The 20,097-nt window shown below is 35.2% G+C and overlaps 1 protein-coding gene across 3 annotated transcripts in view; it reads left to right on the forward strand.

The window, feature by feature from the left end:
- LUZP2 (leucine zipper protein 2) overlaps window positions 1-20,097 on the forward strand; it is a 423,019-nt gene that overhangs the window by 23,800 nt on the left and 379,122 nt on the right. Inside the window, exons 2-3 of one of the 3 annotated variants that reach the window (XM_072969688.1) lie at window positions 9,034-9,175; window positions 19,397-19,470. The exons of 1 other annotated variant lie outside the window; for it this stretch is intronic. The gene's annotated coding sequence lies outside the window, so the exon portion shown is untranslated. The remainder of the gene's footprint in view (window positions 1-9,033; window positions 9,176-19,396; window positions 19,471-20,097) is intronic. One more of the 3 variants, XM_072969689.1, reaches the window with a different exon arrangement.

Genomic DNA, 20,097 nt, shown 5'->3' on the forward strand with positions numbered 1-20,097 from the left:
ATCAAATTAATTCATTTAAAACCTGGAAATTCGACTGCAAAACTGAGCACACCTAGCTCTCTCTCAGCAAGATTATGAACCACTTACTTAAAAAGCCTCATGAGTTTTCTAAACTTATGACAAAGTGTCTAAATATGATGCCTTAAACATATATCACTCTGTGAGATAGTGAATTCCTATAAGATGTGAAGTTGAATATGGAGAATGTCCTCAGAGTAACTTCTCTGAGGATACATTTCCCTCCTAACTCTATCCATCTTAGACTCAGCAAAGTCTAAATTGACTAAGCAAAAAAGAAAACATTCAGTTGATAAGAAGTAGTTTTATGACTCTGTATTTTTCCCAATGCCATGTAATACTCATATTTTAAGCAATATGAGTCAAATATAATACTTACACTAAAGTTTTGGGTTGCTTTAGAGACCAAAGGGAAGGGAGAAACAGTATCTCGTTAAGGTCATTCTCAAACAATGAGAACTTGAACTCTGAACCTCAGATCTACCTGGTTTCAGTTTATTTCTTTGCCACTTACTAATACTGAAACTTTGAGTAAGACAAATAAATTCTCTGTGCCTCAATTTCTTCACCTTATAATAATAACAAGGGCAGGACACTTGGCCTAATTTTTTCACTGCTACACTTAGAACACTGTCTGATGCATAAGACCTCAATAACATTGAATGAATAAATGAACTATCTTAGGTTTGGTTTTAGGTTTGAATGAAGCAGTGTGTGTAAAGTTATCTTCTATCAGTAAAGTTCAAGTAAAAGAACAAAACAACAAATTGGAAACACAAAACAAAACAAAAAAAAATGAGAAGCATTGTAATTGGTTAACATAGCAAAACTATAACCTAGATAGTAGTAAGTCTGGCTAGAGAACCGTAGGGATCTTTAGAAACAACAAGGCTTTTAAAGCAAATAGGTTTCTTCTAAATCTGTTTTCCCTGAATGTTGTCTTTGTTCTATCAGACAAAATTATCTGTAATGTAAGAGAGTTGGCTGCCTAATCCGAGGCTCATATCCTTAGAGCTGCATGATCAGAGAGGAAGAAGTTTTTGTTTTGTTTTGTTTTTTTCTTCTTCTTTCCCAGCTCCAATTGTTGAAAAATGCTGGGAAAGTGTTCTAATTGGGATGGGGAGGTGCATTCCTGTTATCTTAGGGAGGACAAACATTCTTTGCAGAAAACAAAATAATAGCCATTAAAAATCACTTAAAACAAGGCTTTACACATATTAAATGTTTAATACATGTTAGATATTAGTGTTTACAATTAAGAGTAGGAGCAATGGGTTTGGAATTGGCAGTCAAAAAATATCAATTTTAATCCCAGTTCTCATGTTAGAAAGGTGACTTCTGGTAAATTGATGTGTTCCTCTGATCATCACATTCTTGAAATATAGCATAGATGACACACTAGTTCATTCGTCTTTTTCCTTGATAAAATAAGATAAAATTTGGTCTAGTGCCTACCACAGTGCCTGGCTCATGGTAGGTTGTCCACAAATGTCAGTTCACTGCTCTGTTCTGCCTGTCAGATTGTGGTTTTCATCCCAAGTCTTATATTATCTGAGAGGCCTCACCAGAAACTCACTAAGCCTCTCTGTCTCAGTATCCGTAGCCATTGTTCACCTGTCAAACTTGATGGCTAATTCCTTCCAGGTAAAATTAGTGTTTGAAGGTGAAATGAAACAGTATAAATAATAACACTTTGAGAAGTTACGTTTAATATTTGGACAAAAAAATTTCGCCATTTCACTTTAGAAAAACTAACAATAATTCACTGACTGGAAACAATAAAAGACACACTGTAATGTCACATAATAGATACTATGTAGTTCTAATTGTGATAGACAACAGATTCCAGTATTATTATATAAATTATTGATGTTGCATAAGTGAATGGTTGTTCATGATTGAAGCTATTTGGTGAGAAGCAAAAGTGACTAGAAATAAGTATACATTAGAGAAAGTCTACAGATGGTGCTTCTACTGGACTCAGGGAAATCTCTTGAAAAATGAGGTATGTTAGGAGGCTTTCAAATCTAGCTAAGCCCTTCATCCACTTCAAAATCTATTTACATGATAGATTCTTAACATCTTTCTTTTTAAAATCTCACATATGTATCTTTGAAGAACTATTCTTCACTCATCACGCTGAAAAGTAATCTCTTGTGGCATAAAAAGAACCTAGCTGCCACAATGCAGTCTCTAGAATTAATCAAACAGTACTAGGAGTAGGTTAGAAAGCAAAATTTTTTATCAGAAGGAAGCTTCCAATTATACCCAGAGGAGCTAATACTTTCAAGGTCTATGAAATTCTTAAGGTAAAATGATCAAGACGATATGTCATGATGAAATATTGTTAAGTGGGATTGTCAAAGAAGATCTGGGATTTTGAGAATTTTCGGGAAGGTGAATGAGCTATTGAAGGACTCATTTGATGAGTGATGAGATTTTGGAAAGAAAGTCGTATGTGATACTAGAATTTTACAGCCTAACTTGGTGAATCCTGGCAGAAAAGTAAGCTGTTTATTCTGAGCATTCTGAGTGGTTTGATTTGGGGATCTATTCTGCCAGTCATCCATGCTCACTGATCTACTACCCAAACCCCACTTCCCCTGTGCATCCCTCTTTCCATGGTTTTGTTAGTTGTGTTACTCGACCTAGAATGCATTTCATCTCTGCTTCTCTCTGTTTTTATATTAATTTTCTAACACTTAATTTTTTTTCTTTTTTTGGGGGGGTAGGGCAATTAAGTTTGTTTATTTACTATCATTTGTTTTAATGGAGGTCCTGGGGATTGAAACAAGGACCCCGTTCATGCTAAGGATGTGCTCTCCCACTGAGCTATACCCTCCCCCTTTGCTTCTTTTTTTTTTTTTTTAAAGTGATTTATACTTCAAGACATTATGCATATTTTCCACTTTCTGTGGGTCACCAAAGGACAGAGAGTGTCTACAAAAGTCACAAAATCATTCTTTGCGTTTCTACTGAATTTATTTGACAAATTTCTTAGTTCTTATGGATTTTTTTAATTAAGGTTTTTATTTTGAGAAATTTTAGGTTCACATGCAACTATAATAATACAGAGAGATCCTATGACCATGTACCTAGTTTTTCGCAAAGGTTACATCCTGAAAAAATATAGCATAATATCAAAACCAAAATACTAACATTGATACAGTCAAGACTCAGAACATTAACAGCATGAAAACTCCTCATGTTGCCCTTTGTTAGTTATGCCTACTTTCCTTCAGTCCTTCACCCATTACTTAACCCACAGGAGCCATTGATCTGTTCTTCATATCTATGATTTTGTCATTTCAGGCATGCTGTATGAATGGAATCATACAGTATATAATCTTCAGAGATTTGCTTTTTTTGCTCAGAATAATTTTTTAGAAATTCATCCAAGTTGTTGCATGTATGATAATTTGTTTCTTTTTATTATTGGGTACTAGTATTTCATGATGTAGGTCTGTCATAGTTTGATTAACCATTCATCTTTTGAAGAACATCTGGATTGGACTGTTGCCAGTTTGGGGCTGTTAGAGTAAGGTTTCTTTAAACATTTGCACACAGATTTTTGTGTAAACATGATATTATTTTATTTATCTGGGATAAATCTCAAGGGAACAATTTCTGGGCCATATATTAGTTGCATGTTTAGTTTTTTTTCCTTTTAACATTTGCCAAACTATTTCCCAAAGTGTCTGTGTAATTTTACATTCTCACAAGCAATGTATAAGTGATTCAGTTTCTTCACATCCTGTTAGCATTCAATTTTTGTCAATTGTAAAAAAAAAAAATGTAACCATTCTGAGAGATGTGTAGTGATAGCTCATTATGTTTTTCATTTGAATTTCCCCAATGACCAATGGTGTTGAGCATTTTTCATGTGCTTATTTTACTCTCTGTGTATCCTTGTGGGTGAAATGTCTCTTCCTAGATTTTATCCACTGTCTGAATATTTTTAATGTTGAGCTTTGGGAGTTCTTTCAGCTTCTCTAGATACTTGTCCACTCTGATATGCATGGTTTACAAATATTTTCCTGCAGTCTGTAGCTTGTCTTTTTATCATCTTTGTAGGGAATTTTACAGAAAAATTGTTGTTTTTAAATATTTGTGTGAAGTCCAACTTATCAATGTGTTCCTTTTTTTTATAAATATCATATTACTGATGTTAAGTCTGAAAAGTGTTTGCCTATCCTACATCCTGAATATTTTAACCTATTTTTCCCTGAAGTTTTATAGTTTATGTTTTAAGTGGGGAGATAGTCTGAACTTCCTAGTGGGGATAAATGTCCTAGCTCCTTATTTGATCTTCTCTGACACCACACTGGAAAGTGTATTAATTACCTTCTAATAAGCTGGTTAATCACAAAAATCTAGACTGCCCACTCAGACTTGGATGGTAGGGGTAGAGGGGAGACATTTTTTCTGTGGTATTTGACTAGATTAGAGCAGTTATTGTCTCAAAAATTTTCTCTCCTGCTAGGCTAACTCTTTCTTGGTCTTGGCTAGAGACAGAATGCTTTTGTTGGTTTTTTTGTGTGTGTATGTGTGTGACTATTGGCATTTCTGGGTTGCCAGCTTTTTCAGCTCCAAGTGCAGGGTATTTGAGACAAAAAGAATACTCAGTACACTCTCTAATCTTTTTTTCCTTAAGTCACAATATCCCAGCCTGTCTTCTTCTCCACTTTTTAATAGTCTTCTTACGTATAATGCCCAAGAGTTTTAGTTGTACTTGGTGGGAGGAATAGAAAAATATAAATCTTTCCAATTTTTCCTGGGTCTTCCCATGGTGTTTTAAATCGTATCACGTGTGTGTGTGTGTGTCTGTGTGTGTGTGTGTGTGTGTGTGTGTGTATTCTACCTCCCAGGTGGTTCTTAGATCTTTAAGAGCTGATATATTGTTTTATGGCTTCATGGTTACATCATAGCACCTGAGTTTATGGTTATGATGAAGATGCTATTGGTTTGACCATCTAGCCTTGCCACTTGGCAACTGTCAAAAAGGTGGTCCTCTATAGTCTTTGCTACCAGACATTGTTTTTCAGGCCCTGAGTAGACATTTGACTCAGTCTGGCCCATTTGAAGTCCAGTACTTGCGAGATTTAAGTAAAAGACAGAGGTATGTGGGAGAGAGGATGAATGCAGAGACTGAAATAGAAAGCTTAAGAAAGGTAATGAGATTGTTTCAATATCTTCATGGAAAGAGAACTCTGGAATTGAGGGTAGCTGTATTCTTCCATGTGGGATGAAGAGGGTGGTCTCTGGAAAGTAAGATGAAGCCAGTGCAAAGGAAAATCAGAGTGAGAGACACACAGAGAGCTCATGGCGTAGGCTGCATGTTGTGTTCAGATCCTTGTTCCAAATCTTTCCCACAGCAGGCACTGTTTCTACCTCAATTTTCATGTTCCTTGTTTCATTTTTCCCCTACTATAATTACATTTGATTTCTTCTATTTGTGATCAAATAATAATAATCCAATAACATTTACACAGTAAATGTACATTTTTAACTCTGCACATATATTTTGTATTTTCTAGTTTCACTTTGATGTCCTTTCCTTTGCTTTTTTCCTGACTCTTTCTTAGTTTATGTTGACCATAGAAGAGTAGCAGCATTACAGGTAGAGGACTGGTAGGAGGATATTTCAGTTCTTTTTTCCCACACCTTCCACCCTCACAAAGTACATAATACTTATAAAATCCTGTCCAAATCTGTAGTGACTAGCAGATAACAGTACTTTAAAATGCATCCATTACTTGGAAGCAGTGGAAGATTGATGTCCATTTAGTTTGACAATATGTATCTAACAGCCCTCTTATTATGAGTGCAGTAACATTACAGACACTTTAGAGCTATGAAATATTTATATAGAGAAGCCTGACTCATAATTTTAAATAGATGCACCAAGTATGTTTTGAGGACCTTATGACATTTGGAGTTTATCATTATTTACTTCATTTAGAGGAGGGATGTTAAAGGTATTTATCAAAAGTTACAAGAAAGGGTTCCTATTCCTGTAAGCATGATGGTTTATGAATTGGAGAATTGCTTTTCTTCTGACACAAGATTTGGTGGGATTATCAATAACGCTCATGAAAGTCCTAGGTAAGATCTAGGGTCTTCATTAAGGTGAATTTAAGATGTTTTCTTAAAAAGGAGAATTTACTAAACAAGTAATTTTAAAGCCTGTTTAGAAAATTCTGTCTTTTTTACCATTTAAGAGAATCACATGTCCTGCTAGGACAAGGAAGTTGGATAAAGAGCATGTTTGGGCTACATTAAGCTTGGTAGTGACAGGGAAATAGATGAGGTCAGTTTTGTCCCCTTTAAGTCTTTACTGATGATGGGGCACAACTACCCATAACTCCGTTTCTGCAGGCCAAATAAAATTACTGCAAACTAGGCTATAATAAATATGATAATAGTACCCTGGAGACTTTGTAATCATAGTCTGTTTCCTAAAGGGGACAGGTGGCCTCTTACAGTACGTGTAGACGTAGAATTGCTCTCACTTTCATTCTAGCCATAGGCTTTTCCTGCACTTTCACCTCTGAAATCATGCTTAATAAGAACTCTACATTTACTTACAAATGGTAAATAGTATTTTGTGTGAAGCTTTCACATTTCTACTTCACAAATAATATGACAGGGGTCAGGACCATGACTCATCTATGCTCTCGGATGAGCTAAAAAGGACAGTTTTCTGAGTCCAGAGGCAATTTCTTTCTTTCTTTTTCTTTTTCTTTCTTTCTTCTTTTTTTCTTCCTATCGAAGGGCTCTTATAGAAGCCAGATAGTCAAGACTGCCTGAAGTGGGGATGTTAAAATTTGGAAATGTTATCACCAACCAGTGAGTTACATAGGAGGCTACACCCAGAAAGACACAGGAACACTTGTAAGAAACTTCAGGGATCTCTTAGAAGATTTACTTTGAGGATTTTTGTTTGGAGCCTCTCTTTTAGGCTCTGCATTTTACACTATTTTTATATTTCACACACACACACACACAGGCACACACACATATATCCTTATTCGCATTGTCAGTTAACACAAATTCCATCCAGTCTCTTATGTTCAAAGCTTGACTTTTCCATCTTGTTGAATTTGACCTGCTGCTACAGTTATTTCCTTTTGGTATTGTCATTTCTCTTACCGTAATGTTAGTATAACTTATGTTGTTCCTGCTCATTTTTTTCAGGCACTTTCAACTACATATTGTAAATAGTGTCTAGTACAAGTTCTTTTTTTTTTTTGTTATAGTGGATATTGTTTTTAGGGTTTTTTACATTTTTATTAATTTTTAATTTTTAGATACTATTTATCCTTGTAGAAGAAAGAAAATAAGTTTGGGTTTATCCAAAAATGTTGTAAATCAGATTTTTTCCATATAATATTCTGTGACTAGGATTGCTGTGTCAGGTAGACAGATGAGTGAGTTATTTCTTGAAACTTATCTCAAATATCACTTCTTATATATACTATATCTATTTATTTTGCTTTGAGGGTAAAGATTTTATTACATTTAAAATAAAGAATCACCTGAAAACTGGTATAAGTTTCCAAAAGCCCTTATGGAGAAATGCTGTTAGGTGCGGTAAGTCTGTAGTTTATGTGACTACTCTTAATACAGCTCCACAAGCTGAAGAAGCCATGGTTGCTGCCTCAACTGCCTTTCCCTCACCACTCCCACACTCCCCAACAACAACAAAAGATAGTACATAAGCTTTTGTTTATAATCCATTTTCTAGAATTTAGACAGTTTTTTCCCTAGGCAACATAGGTAAAGAAAAAGACATAACAAGAAAGATGTCCTCCAGCCTTTCCCTTATCTAAGGTCTCTGGCCATCTTCCACTCACCATTCAGAAGAACTCGACTATCCTCTGTGTCCCCGATGATTTATTAGATTTATCAACTGTTTCCCTCTCTGTTGTGTGACATGAGATAATTTCACCGGAGCTTGAAGCCTCTAATTGAATATTATCTCTATTTCATTTTTAACCTTCCTTAAAGTTACCTCCTTTATTCTACCTGCTATGGACCAAATGGGGCTGACCTGACCTGACTTTTCATTCATTCTCACTTAGCCATAACCAACACAAAAAATGTCTCTATGTGTTAAAACTCTGAACATCAGTATGAAGACTCTATTTGAGTGGTGTCCACTCCATTGCAATCAACTATGAAGGAAAGGATTTAAAGACGGAGAGCATAAGCCTGCCTCTCCTGAAGCCCTAGGAAAACATAGGAAGGATAACTACAGACATGAAAGAAAAGGTTGAAATTCCTTCATTCAACAATTTTTTAAAGTGCATCCTATTTACCAGGCTTTTGAGCATCTGCAATTCAATAGATGAGTAATGTCAGCACTACTATAAGAGTAGTGGTAGCTACAAAAGCTCTGGATAGCAATAAAAGAGCACTGCTTTTAGGTTAAATCCTGCCTTTGAATAGCACTGTGACCTTGAGCAAATCAACTGGCCACTCAGGGACCCACTTGACTCATCCATAAAATAAGAATGTTGAGCTGGATAAAACCCATAAGTCTCTTCATCTTAAATGAAGTGATACTGGTTCCTTTGTGTAACATTTTATTACTCATTTGCAAAATGAGAAGTTTTGCAGGGGTGGCTTACTTCAGTGACGGTAAAAATATGTTTTTCAAATATACTGAGTGCTATATAAATGCAAAGCAGTTGTGGGCGGGTTTAGATATGTTTAATATCTTGCTGTTAGCTTTCATAAAGCCACTACAACATTTGTGCATCTGTTACATTTCTTGCTCTGTATTTATATACTAGAAACAAATGAAAAAGAACCTGGTTTATAAATGGTATTTCCTAGAACTGGTCCAGAGCATTTGTTTATTTTTCCTGGGAAAAAAAGATTGAAAAAGGGAAATTAAAACCTACTGCTAAGTTTTTTTTTACTCATTTCTAGTATTTTATCTCTTCCTTTTCCTGCTGCCTTCCTGAAGTCTTGGGGTGAAATAAGACATCCTTTTTTACTTTATTGCAGGTGACTTCTTTACTGTCCAGAGGCTGACTTTATCTCTTGCTCCTGAAAAAGTTTGCATCTTTCTCCCTTTACACTTATACTCTTGGTGTCGGTTGATTCGTGCTATTGGAGGTTCCGAGCTGAACTTTTAAGGAATATTGAAGTAGGTTAAAATTTCACCTGAAAGTTGAATTGCAGCTATTGAAATGTCTTTTGAATTGTCCTTGAGTTTTGTGCTAAAAATATTTGTTTTCTGCTGCAACCTCCACAACTAGATTATTGTGTGCTTTGACGATTTCTTAACTCTTCTGAGTCTCAAAGATCTTATTAGAAAAAATTTAAATCTAACCCTTTTGTTTTTTGGGATATTCAAAAAAGTAGTAAGTACCTAGCAGATCACTTGGTCTGTTGTAGGTGATCAGTAGATAAAAAGTTGCTGCCCATCCCTCGGCATTCTCAATCCCCTTGCGATGTTACACTTTTTATCATTATCACCTGTGAAGCAAAAAGCTAAATATGTATCAAGTACATATTTATTGACTTGCATATTGTCTGTTTCTTCCACTAAGTTTCCAAGAACGCGGATGTGTCTTGTTTATTGATATAGTTCCTGCATCTGTGACAGTGTATATAACAAAGTAGGTTTTAAATGTATATTTATTAAATAAAGAGATGACCTACAGTTGTATTATGGTTACAGTTATTATCAAGATTATTATAAAAAGTATTAAAAAGTTAGAGTTTATGCCAACTTACACATAAAATAAAAAATAATGAGGAGCAAAAAAGGCACTGTCAGTTCTTATGTTCTCCATATTTCATACTAACGGGCATAATTTTAGTCCAGTTTCAGAGTTCCTATGTGGAGAAGAGTCGAGCTACATAAAAAGGAAGAGGCAATGTTTTCTAGTTTTCCATTGTTTTTTCTCTGTACCCTACCGGTATATGAAAGTATAGCATTATTGAATTTTAGAGCTGGCAGGGACTATGAAATCCTCAAGCCATTACCGTTTTTGTTAATACTCTTAACCATTCACATACTGATTGAGCACTTATATCTAGTGAAAAAAAGCTAGTCTGAGAAAGCCTTTCACTTCCTTTCTGTCCTGTTAAAGTTTGCACTATTATTATGGATAAGTTCAACCATTCGTTCAACATTCATTTATTGTGTGTCTATAAATCTGTTTGGAGCCAGACATCTTGCTATGGGTTTAAGACAAATGGTCCCTATATACAAAAAGTTCACAGTTTGGAGAAGGGGGTCAAACAAATAAACTAACAACTGTTACATAGTCTAATATAAACAATGACAAGTACATAATGATAGAGAGGCAGGAGAACAGAGTGTAGTGAATAGCAACAGCATAGTGGATTTTGTAATACATGGGTATAAACTTAAAATGCATGTAAGATTTAATTAGATACAGATAGGGGCAAAGGGTGGTCAGTCAGGAAATCTTGAATGTATAAAGACAGAAAGGTGAGACTCAGCATGTGTTTGGTCACCCAAAACACAGGAGTGATTTTATGTGTGTAAAAGCTAGGGAATTTTCAGAAGTCACAGGTCATGAGGCTGGAGAAGTGGACAGGATTAATAGCTGAAGCACCTAGTGTGTGTTGACTGAAAAAAAATGCACAGCCTAAAATTGAGAGTTATGTTTTATTTGGCAGATTTCTTAGGACTCTAGCTGGGACAGAGCATCTCAGGTTACTCTAAGACGCTGTTTCAAAGTGGCAAAGTAGAAGCTTGGATATGTGAGTTTTTGCAGCAAAGACCAGGTAGTCAGAACATCAAAAGATTAATTAAAGAATTCCTTAAGTTAAGGAATTTAGTGCTTTTCTATGTATAGGAAGGTACATAGTTCTGGGCTCATTGAAATCATTCCTTTGATACACACCTAGCTATGTAGGGCCAGTATCCTGTTCTTTCACATCCTGAGTTCCTTCCAGGGGCACAATTGGGGGTGGCTGCTGAGGTTGGTAGCCTGATTGTTCGCATTCTGAGTTCCCTCAGCTCACTGTCAGAGGGGTGGCGATAGTGGCTGATGACTTGATGGCCACAGCATTCTTTGTTTACTGATATGGCCAGCAATATTTTTTATTCATGTGTCTGGTGGAATTTCAGCTTTATGTTATATTTCAGGCTCTGAGGACAGGTAGTGTGGTCATATGATGAAGCAGTATGGAGGATGGAATGGAGAAAAGGAAGGTGTGTGATTGAGCTAGACTTCCAAAAGAACAAACGCACGATTCAAACACTAAAACCACAGACAAGATAGCATTTGGAATTAAATATACAAATTGTAAAGACTATCTTGAAAGTAGAATATGAAACATGGCGGAGGGTAGGATACATTGCCAAGATCCAGCTTCCAGAATGAATAAGTGGTATCTCAGCTGGTGGGAATGCTCTGGCTGATAGATCTCAGTTGTCAGCCTCCTTGGGGTTTGCCTCTAGGTTTGAAGTGAGTTTCCTTGCCAATCAAGCTTGCTACCCTAGGTCCTATACTTCGAAAGACTGATTGAATTTGAAGTGTAAAAGTTGAATCATGTAAAAGTTGAATCATCTTAACCCAATATTTAAAAAGCTCTGAAAAGCTTTGAAGGGTCACACCAGCTTCAGAATTTCCTATAGCGTCTCACTGACCCACATCACAGCTCCAATTTTCCCTCTGCTGGACACTGCTTACTCCTCTTTCCTTTCACAAATGTAACATTTCTTTAATCAGTCTCCTATACTGACTTCCATCTCAGAGTCTGCTTGCCAGTTCCAAACAAGAAATGTTTAATTTTATTTTCCATTTTTATCTTTTGTGAAGTGTTTTTTTGTTCTTTCACTAAATGCAATTTTCCAGAGCTGAGTATTTATTTCTATTACTCATTATAACTTCATTCACTATATAATAGATATTCATATCAATTATTTTGCAACAAAATTTAAAATGTTGTTGCAGTCAAATTGCTGTTTAATCAGCTCACAGAATGAAAAAGCTGCATCTTACACCACATAGAAATAGTGGTAATCCCATATATTTAATTTCACAAGCATCATTCTTTTTAAAAAATTTCAAGCCTGACAGAACAGGCTAGAAAACAGTTACAAATATCCAGAGAGAATAATGAATGATAGGAGTCCTAACAGGAGCTATAGCCTTTGGTGGAGGGACAGGGACACAGTCAATACTTGGAGGACACCACAGGTGGAACCCAGGGGAATAAAAATGTCAGGCATTCATCTTATCACTTGGGATATCTTACTGATTCCTCCAGTTGAATCCAACCAGAAGCAAAGGGGCAAGGAAACTGTTGATACAATATCAACCTTCTGTTGAACAGAGCATGATGAAAAGGATGGAGCATGGCTTTCAGGGGAAAATAGGAAATATCAAGGACAAGTCACAAAAAGGTTAAAGTTGCCACAAGTAATGGATCTTTTTGGAAAATTGTATCTGTAGTGATTATGAAAAAGATGGTGTTTTTGCCTAGTGTTTTTTAACACTTCCTTAACACAGTGACCTCTCAGTATTATAATGAAGGACCTAATCAATATTTGATGGATGATTAAATTAATGAATAAATAATTCTATTTTTCTTTACCATAGCTCCAGGCTCCATTTCTTTTTATGACTCTGCACTTAGTATATGGACTTGGTTTTGGTTTACATATCTTCTAGTTATAACATTCAACTATAAATGGACACTGTTTGATATCTCTGTTTCTCCCATCCAGGAGTGATCTCACATTTCCATTCAATTGCTATGTCTTGCGTTTGTTATTTTATTTCATTTCATTTCATTTTATTTTATTTTATTTTATTTTATTTTATTTTTTGTGTACTATTTTAAACAGCTTTATTGAGATATAATTTGTACGCCATAAAATACTCATTTGAAGTGTATAATTCAATAAGGACATATTTACAAAGAATATATATTTATAGAGCATCAAACCCAATATTTATTGATGTGTATTTTTCTGGCAAATGGTCTATATATTCCATTGGATAAACAGACCCCAAATGATGAAGAACACTGATACCTTGCAACTGAGTTATCTTAGTAAAAAGATAATCTTTTACAAATTTTTTAAATTGAAGTGTTGTTGACTTAGTGTTAATTTCATGTGTACAGCAAAGTGATTCAATTATACACATACATACATATATATACATATATTTTTAGATTCTTTTCCATTATAGGTTATTACAAGAAATTGAATATAGTTCCCTGTGCTACACAGTAAGCCCTTGTTGTTTAAGATATTCTTTTTTTTAACTTTTTTTTATTGAGTTATAGTCATTTTACAATGTTGTGTCAAATTCCAGTGTAGAGCACAATTTTTCAGTTATACATGAACATGCATACATTTGTTGTCACATTCTCCTTCGCTGTGAGCCACCACAAGATCCTGTATATATTTCCCTGTGCTACACAGTACAATCTTGTTTATCTATTCTACTTTTTGAAATCCCAGTCTGTCCCTTCCCACCCCCCACCCCCTGGCAACCGCAGGTTTGTATTCTATGTCTATGAGTCTGTTTCTGTTTTGTATTTATGTTTTTGTTTTTCTTCTAGATTCCACATATGAATGATCTCATGTGGTATTTTTCTTTCTCTTTCTGGCTTACCTCACTTAGAATGACATTCTCCAGTAACATCCATGTTACTGCAGTGGCGTTATGTTGTCTGTTTTTATGGCTGAATAGTATTCCATTGTCTAAATATGCCACATCTTCTTTATCCAGTTGTCTGTTGATGGACATTTAGGCTGTTTCCACGTATTAGACATTTAGGCTGTTTCCATGTCTTGGCTATTGTAAATAGTGCTGCTATGAACATTGGGGTGCAGGTGTCATTTTGAAGTAGGGTATCTTCTGGACAAACCTCTGGCCAAACTCACAGAGAAGAAAAAAGAGAGAGCACAAATAAGCAAAATAAAAAAGGAAAATGGAAAAATCACAACAAATAAAATAGAAATACAAAATATCATAAGAGAATATTATGAAAAACTGTATGGAACCAAAATGGATAATGTGGAGGAGATGGACAAGTTTCTGGAAACATACAGTCCACCAAGACTGAATCAAGAAGAAACTGACCACTTGAACAAACTGATCACTAAAAATGAAATCAAATTAGTAATAAAAAACCTCCCTACAAATAAAAGTCCAGGACTGGACAGCTTCACTGGGGAATTCTACCAAACATACAAAGAACTCGTACCAGTCCTTCTCAAACTCTTCCACAAGATTGAAAAAGAGGGAATACTCCCAAACTCATTCTGTGAAGCCACCATCACCCTGATACCAAAACCAGGCAAAGCCACTACCAAAAAAGAGAATTATAGACCAATATCACTGATGAACATAGATGCAAAAATCCTTACCTTATAAATCCTTATAAAAAAGATTATACATCATGATCAAGTGGGGTTCATCCCAGGGACACAAGGATGGTTCAACATACAGAAATCAATCAATGTAATATATCACATCAACAAGAGAAAGGACAAAAACCACATGATCATCTCAATAGATGCAGAAAAAGCTTTTTGAAAAAATTCAACACTCATTTATGAGAAAAATTCTCACCAAAGTGGGTACAGAGGGAACATTTATCAACATAATGAAAGCTATATATGACAAACCTACAGCCAGCATAGTACTCAGTGGTGAAAAACTCAAAAGCTTCCCACTGAAATCTGGGACAAGACAATGCTGCCCACTATCACCATTCCTATTCAACATAGTCTTGGAAGTCCTAGCCACAGCAATCAGGCAAGATAAAGAAATAAAAGGGATCGAAATTGGAAAAGAAGAGGTAAAAGTGTCACTATATGCAGATGACATACTATATATAGAAAACCCTGAAAGGTCCACACAAAAACTACTAGAAATAATTGAAGAATTCAGCAAGGTAGCAGGTTACAAGATTAATATTCAAAAATCAGTTGCATTTCTTTATACTAATGATGAATCAGCAGAAAAAGAAAGTAAAGAAACAATCCCCCTTTAAAATAGCACCCAAAGTAATAAAATACCTAGGAGTAAATCTAACCAAGGAGATGAAAGACTTATACATGGAAAACTATAAGACACTGATGAAGGAAATTAAAGAAGATTTAAAATAATGGAAAGATATCCCATGCTCCTGGACTGGAAGAATCAATATTGTTAAAATGGTGATACTACCCAAGGCAATCTACAGATTTAATGCAATCCCTATCAAATTACCCAGGACATATTTCACAGAACCAGAACAAATCATAATAAAATTTATATGGAAGCACAAAAGACCTAGAATTGCCAAAGTATTACTGAAGAAAAAGAAAGAGGCTGGAGGAATAACTCTCCCAGACTTCAGACAATACTTATAGAGCTACAGTAATCAAGACAGCATGGTATTGGTACAAAAACAGACATATAGACCAGTGGAACAGAATAGAGAGCCCAGAAATGAATCCACAAACTTTTGGCCAACTCATCTTCGACAAAGGAGGCAAGAATATACAATGGAATAAAAACAGTCTCTTCAGCAAATGGTGTTGGGAAAACTGGACAGTGGCATGTAAATCAGTGAAGCTAGAACACTCCCTTACACCATACTCAAAAATAAACTCAAAACGGATGAAAGACTTAAACATAAGACAAGATACAATAAACCTCCTAGAGGAAAATATAGGCAAAACATTATCTCACATACATCTCAAAAATGCTCTCCTAGGGCAGTCTACCCAAGAAATAGAAATAAAATCAAGAATAAACAAATGGGACCTAATTAAACTTACAAGCTTCTGCACAGCAAAGGAAACCATAAGTAAAACAAAAAGACAACCTACGGAATGGGTGAAAATTTTTGCAAATGTAACGAACAAAGGCTTGATCTCCAGAATATATAAGCGGCTCATATGACTTAATAAGAAAAAACAACAAACAACCCAATCCAAAAATGGGCAGAAGACCCAAACAAACAATTCTCCAAGGAAGAAATACAAATGATCAAAAGGCACATGAAAAAAATGCTCAATAGCACTAATTATCAGAGAAATGCAAATCAAAACTATGATGAGGTATCACCTCACACCAGTTAGAATGGCCATCATTCAAAAGTCCACAAATAAATACTGGAGAGGCTGTGGAGAAAAGGGAACCCTCTTACACTGCTGGTGGGAATGCAGTTTGGTGCAGCCACTGTGGAAAACAGTATGGAGATTCCTCAAAAGACTAGGAATAGAGTTACCATATGACCCAGGAATCCTGCTCCTGGGCATGCATTTGTTATTTTAGATAGATCTTTCACCTGTTTAACTTCTCTAAATCCTCCCTGTCACTGCCCTATTTCATACCACCATGATGTTTTCCCTGGCTTATTGACAGACTCTGTATTTGACTTCTGCAAAGTTTAACTCTGCACCAATTTGTACTCCACACTGCAATCCTAGTAATTTTCCAAACTTCAGTTTGTGATATTTTCCATTTAACATCTTTCAGTGGCTTCCATTACAAAAAGATAGTCAAGTCCTCTGCAATCTGGCTTTTGATTTTTCTTAAGCCACATATGTCATCATTCTCCATTATCTTCTCTGATTCTCTGCTATTTAGCCAAGCTGAACTTACTTGATTTTTAACAAAGCATGTTTTTTTTCTTAGTTCTTCTGCATGTGGTTGTCCTTCCTGGAACAAGTCTCACTCTTGTCTCCATCTAATCACATCTTCCAGATAATAAACTTGCTATTGTCTATGTAATTATATTTTCTAAGAGATTTTAAGTTTCATGGTCTCTCTCACCTCCTCTGTCTCTTTTTCTCCCCACTTCCTACTCCTATTTCTCAGATATTAGCACAGTATCTGGTAAATATCTTTTAGTTTTTTTAGTTAATAAATATTTGTGGAATAAATCATGTCTTCCTCGAGAGAGATTTATATTATTTTAGAACCATATTAAAATCTATTTTACTTACAAGAAATTAATTAAAGTCATAAAATATAGATGGCATTTAATGAGAAAAATTGACTTCACTTACAGTAAATGTTACACAGAAGTATCAAGTTCTTGAACTTATTTCCAGATATTGAGATCTAAACACTGATAACTAAAACAATTTTCACATATTAGGAAAACACAAACACTCCTCTGAATAACATAAGTACTATATATTTAAACTGTCTTCATGGAACTTCTACCATTCTATACAATCTGTACACAGTAGAAGATATTTTGCTGCTTCTTCCAAAAATTTACTATTTCAACAAATTTTCATTAAGCAACAAATATTGATGTACCATATATTATTCTAGATAGTGGAGATAAAATCATGATAAAAAGAAACAAAGATCCTGCTATTAAAAAGCTAATATAGGAATTTAGGTGTATAATCAAGAAATTCAAAAACTACATACATAGTAGCTCAGATACAGAATAATAAAGAAGGAAAATAGATTAGAGCAGATGTATCAGACAAGACCTAGTCAAGTGAAACAAATCATACTGGTTATGTAAAAAAGGAAATTTAATATAAAAAGTTAATAATTAGGTAAATATCATTAATTACTGAACAAGATAAAGAGAACTAAAGTGTAGCAAGAGTAGCTACCAAAAGCACCTGCTACCCCTGGACTGAGGAAACCAGAAACTTTAAGGAAAGCTCCCCCAAGATTGATATTAAGACCATTAAAGAGATGTTCTACCTCCTGCTCAAATAACATTGCCTGTGGTCACAGTAAAAAGGAAACTTTCTGAAGGTCATCCAGGCACTGGAAGAACAGCCCATCGCTATGGGAAATGCTAAAAAGACCATCTTGAACTTGCCATTGCAGGAAAAACAAAAACATGAAGACAGAAAAAGTAGTCTTTTCCTCCTCCATTTTTGCCTTCTCATTCCATTACCTCCTATTGTCGGAACTTGATAGAGATCCAGCCGGCAAAAGAGAAATATCGTTCTTAGAAACCAACTCCCATAACAAAAAGTAGATCATAAATGGATGGGTGTGGGGTTAAGAGACAATAGATTAATAACTAGCACAAATCCCTGATAATATGGGACCTCATCAAAGGTCTATATGAAATAAAGAATCCAGCTCTAGATTTCACCAGAGAAAAAAGATCTCAGGCAGAGGAAAGAACCATCACAAAGAACCAGAAGCAGCATCACACTTGGTAGGTTTGATGAAGAGCAAAGGAAGTCAGCATTGCCAAAAGGGCTTAGGAGGTGAATTTAGCGATACAGCAAGGAAACAGATGGTAGACAAGACAGACTTTTGCTTTGAGTGAGAAGAGAACTGACCACCACAGGGCAGGGTTCTGATCAGTAGAATGATGTTATCATAATTTGCTTTAAAAGGATCACTTTGGCTTCTAGGTTGAGAAGTGGCTGTGGGTGGTCATGAAGAAAATTAGAAGATAAAATAACCAAGTGTGATAAATGAATTAGCTTAGATTGAAGTGGTTGTAGTGGAGGTAATAAAATGTTTTTGAATAGAGAATGGAAGGAAAAGTTAACAGAGTTCACTGATGAATTGTAGGGGAAATATGTGAGAGGAAGAGAGAAATAAAGTGTGATGACAATGTTTTTTTTCTTGACTTGCCAAAAGGATGGAGAGGCCATGGAACTGTGATGGGGATTCAAGTAAGAATTGCAGTTTTAGAGTATGGAAAAATCAGGAATTCAGTTTTAGATAGTTTAGTTGTGTTATGCCTGTTGGACATCCAAATGCAGATGTCAGATAAGCCCTTGGATGCATTGTGTGCAGAGGCGTGGTCCAAGCTAGAATCTTATATTTAAAGTCATTGAATGATAGATACAGATACATTATGTAGTTGATGAGGTTAATATCTCCTAGGGGTCAAGTGCAAATAAAGAAAATAAAAGATTGGAGAGTAAGGTTGGGACATGTTAATATTTACAGATTGAGAATATGAGGAGAACCCAACAAAAATTTTGAGACAGGATGGCCAGTGAGGTCAGATGAGAAGCAAGAAACACTGATAGAAACACTGATATTATGGAAGCCAAGGCAAACAAGATATTAAGGAAAAGTGATCATTTTGGTCAAATGTGACATAAGGAAGTAAGGAAAGGATAAAAATTGACCACTGGATTAATACCCTTTTGCTACTCACATTATTCTTCTCTTTAGCTACAATTTGTACTTTCCTTGTATCTAAGTAACAAACAATTAGATGCAATTTTTCCTTGTAGCGATGCAAATGGATCATAAAGTCAAATTTTAAATAATTACATGATTACTCAGCTAGAGACTACATTTTCTAACTTCCCTTACTATGTGACTATATACAGCCCATGGGATTTAATGTAAGTGATGAGTTTCTATTTCAAAGTCATTCTTATATATTCTTTCCTTCCTCTTCCCTGCTGTTTTGGAAGTCATAATGACTGGAGCAACCTTGAAATTCATGTGTTGAGAACAGATGCCCACCAGCCCTGGATTACTCACTTCTGTAAGTTATGTGAGAGAAAAATAAACCATTATTATATTAATCTACTATATTTGATGGTCATTTTATTATAGCAACTGAGCATGTATCTCGCATGAATAACAGTCTTTGAGCTTTAGAAATTTAAATCCCAGAAAATAATGAATTATTATTCAAGCAACTGCTATAGGAAGGACAGAAATAAGAAGTTGATTGAAAACTGTCACCGAGGATCTAAAATGAGATCAGAGTCTATCTAAACATCCTACCCTCCACCTCCAGCGAAGATCCATTTGTCATCTTAAATATTTCCATCATCAAGGGCATCTAATGGATGCCTATATATTGTAGTCCCGTGTTCTCTCTTATACTAAGGAGAATTGAATTAATTTAGTGTCATTTTACTTAGCTCTTGGTTTCTTAATTTCTTTCTTTTTGTTAGTGTATATAATTTTAATATATGTGACTAAGTGATTTAAGATAAATTGGGATAATACTAAGGCTTATGGTAATGGCTCATTGGTATTGCTTTCTCTAGAAATAATTTGCTGAAGGAGTTAGAGAATTGTTCCCATTTGCTTCTGGCATCATCACAATTTTCTAATACAATTTCATGTGTGGAATTTAGGTATTTCCTTAGAAAGGGATACC

Source organism: Vicugna pacos, chromosome 10 (genome assembly GCF_048564905.1).
Source record: "Vicugna pacos chromosome 10, VicPac4, whole genome shotgun sequence".
NCBI lineage: Eukaryota > Metazoa > Chordata > Mammalia > Artiodactyla > Camelidae > Vicugna > Vicugna pacos.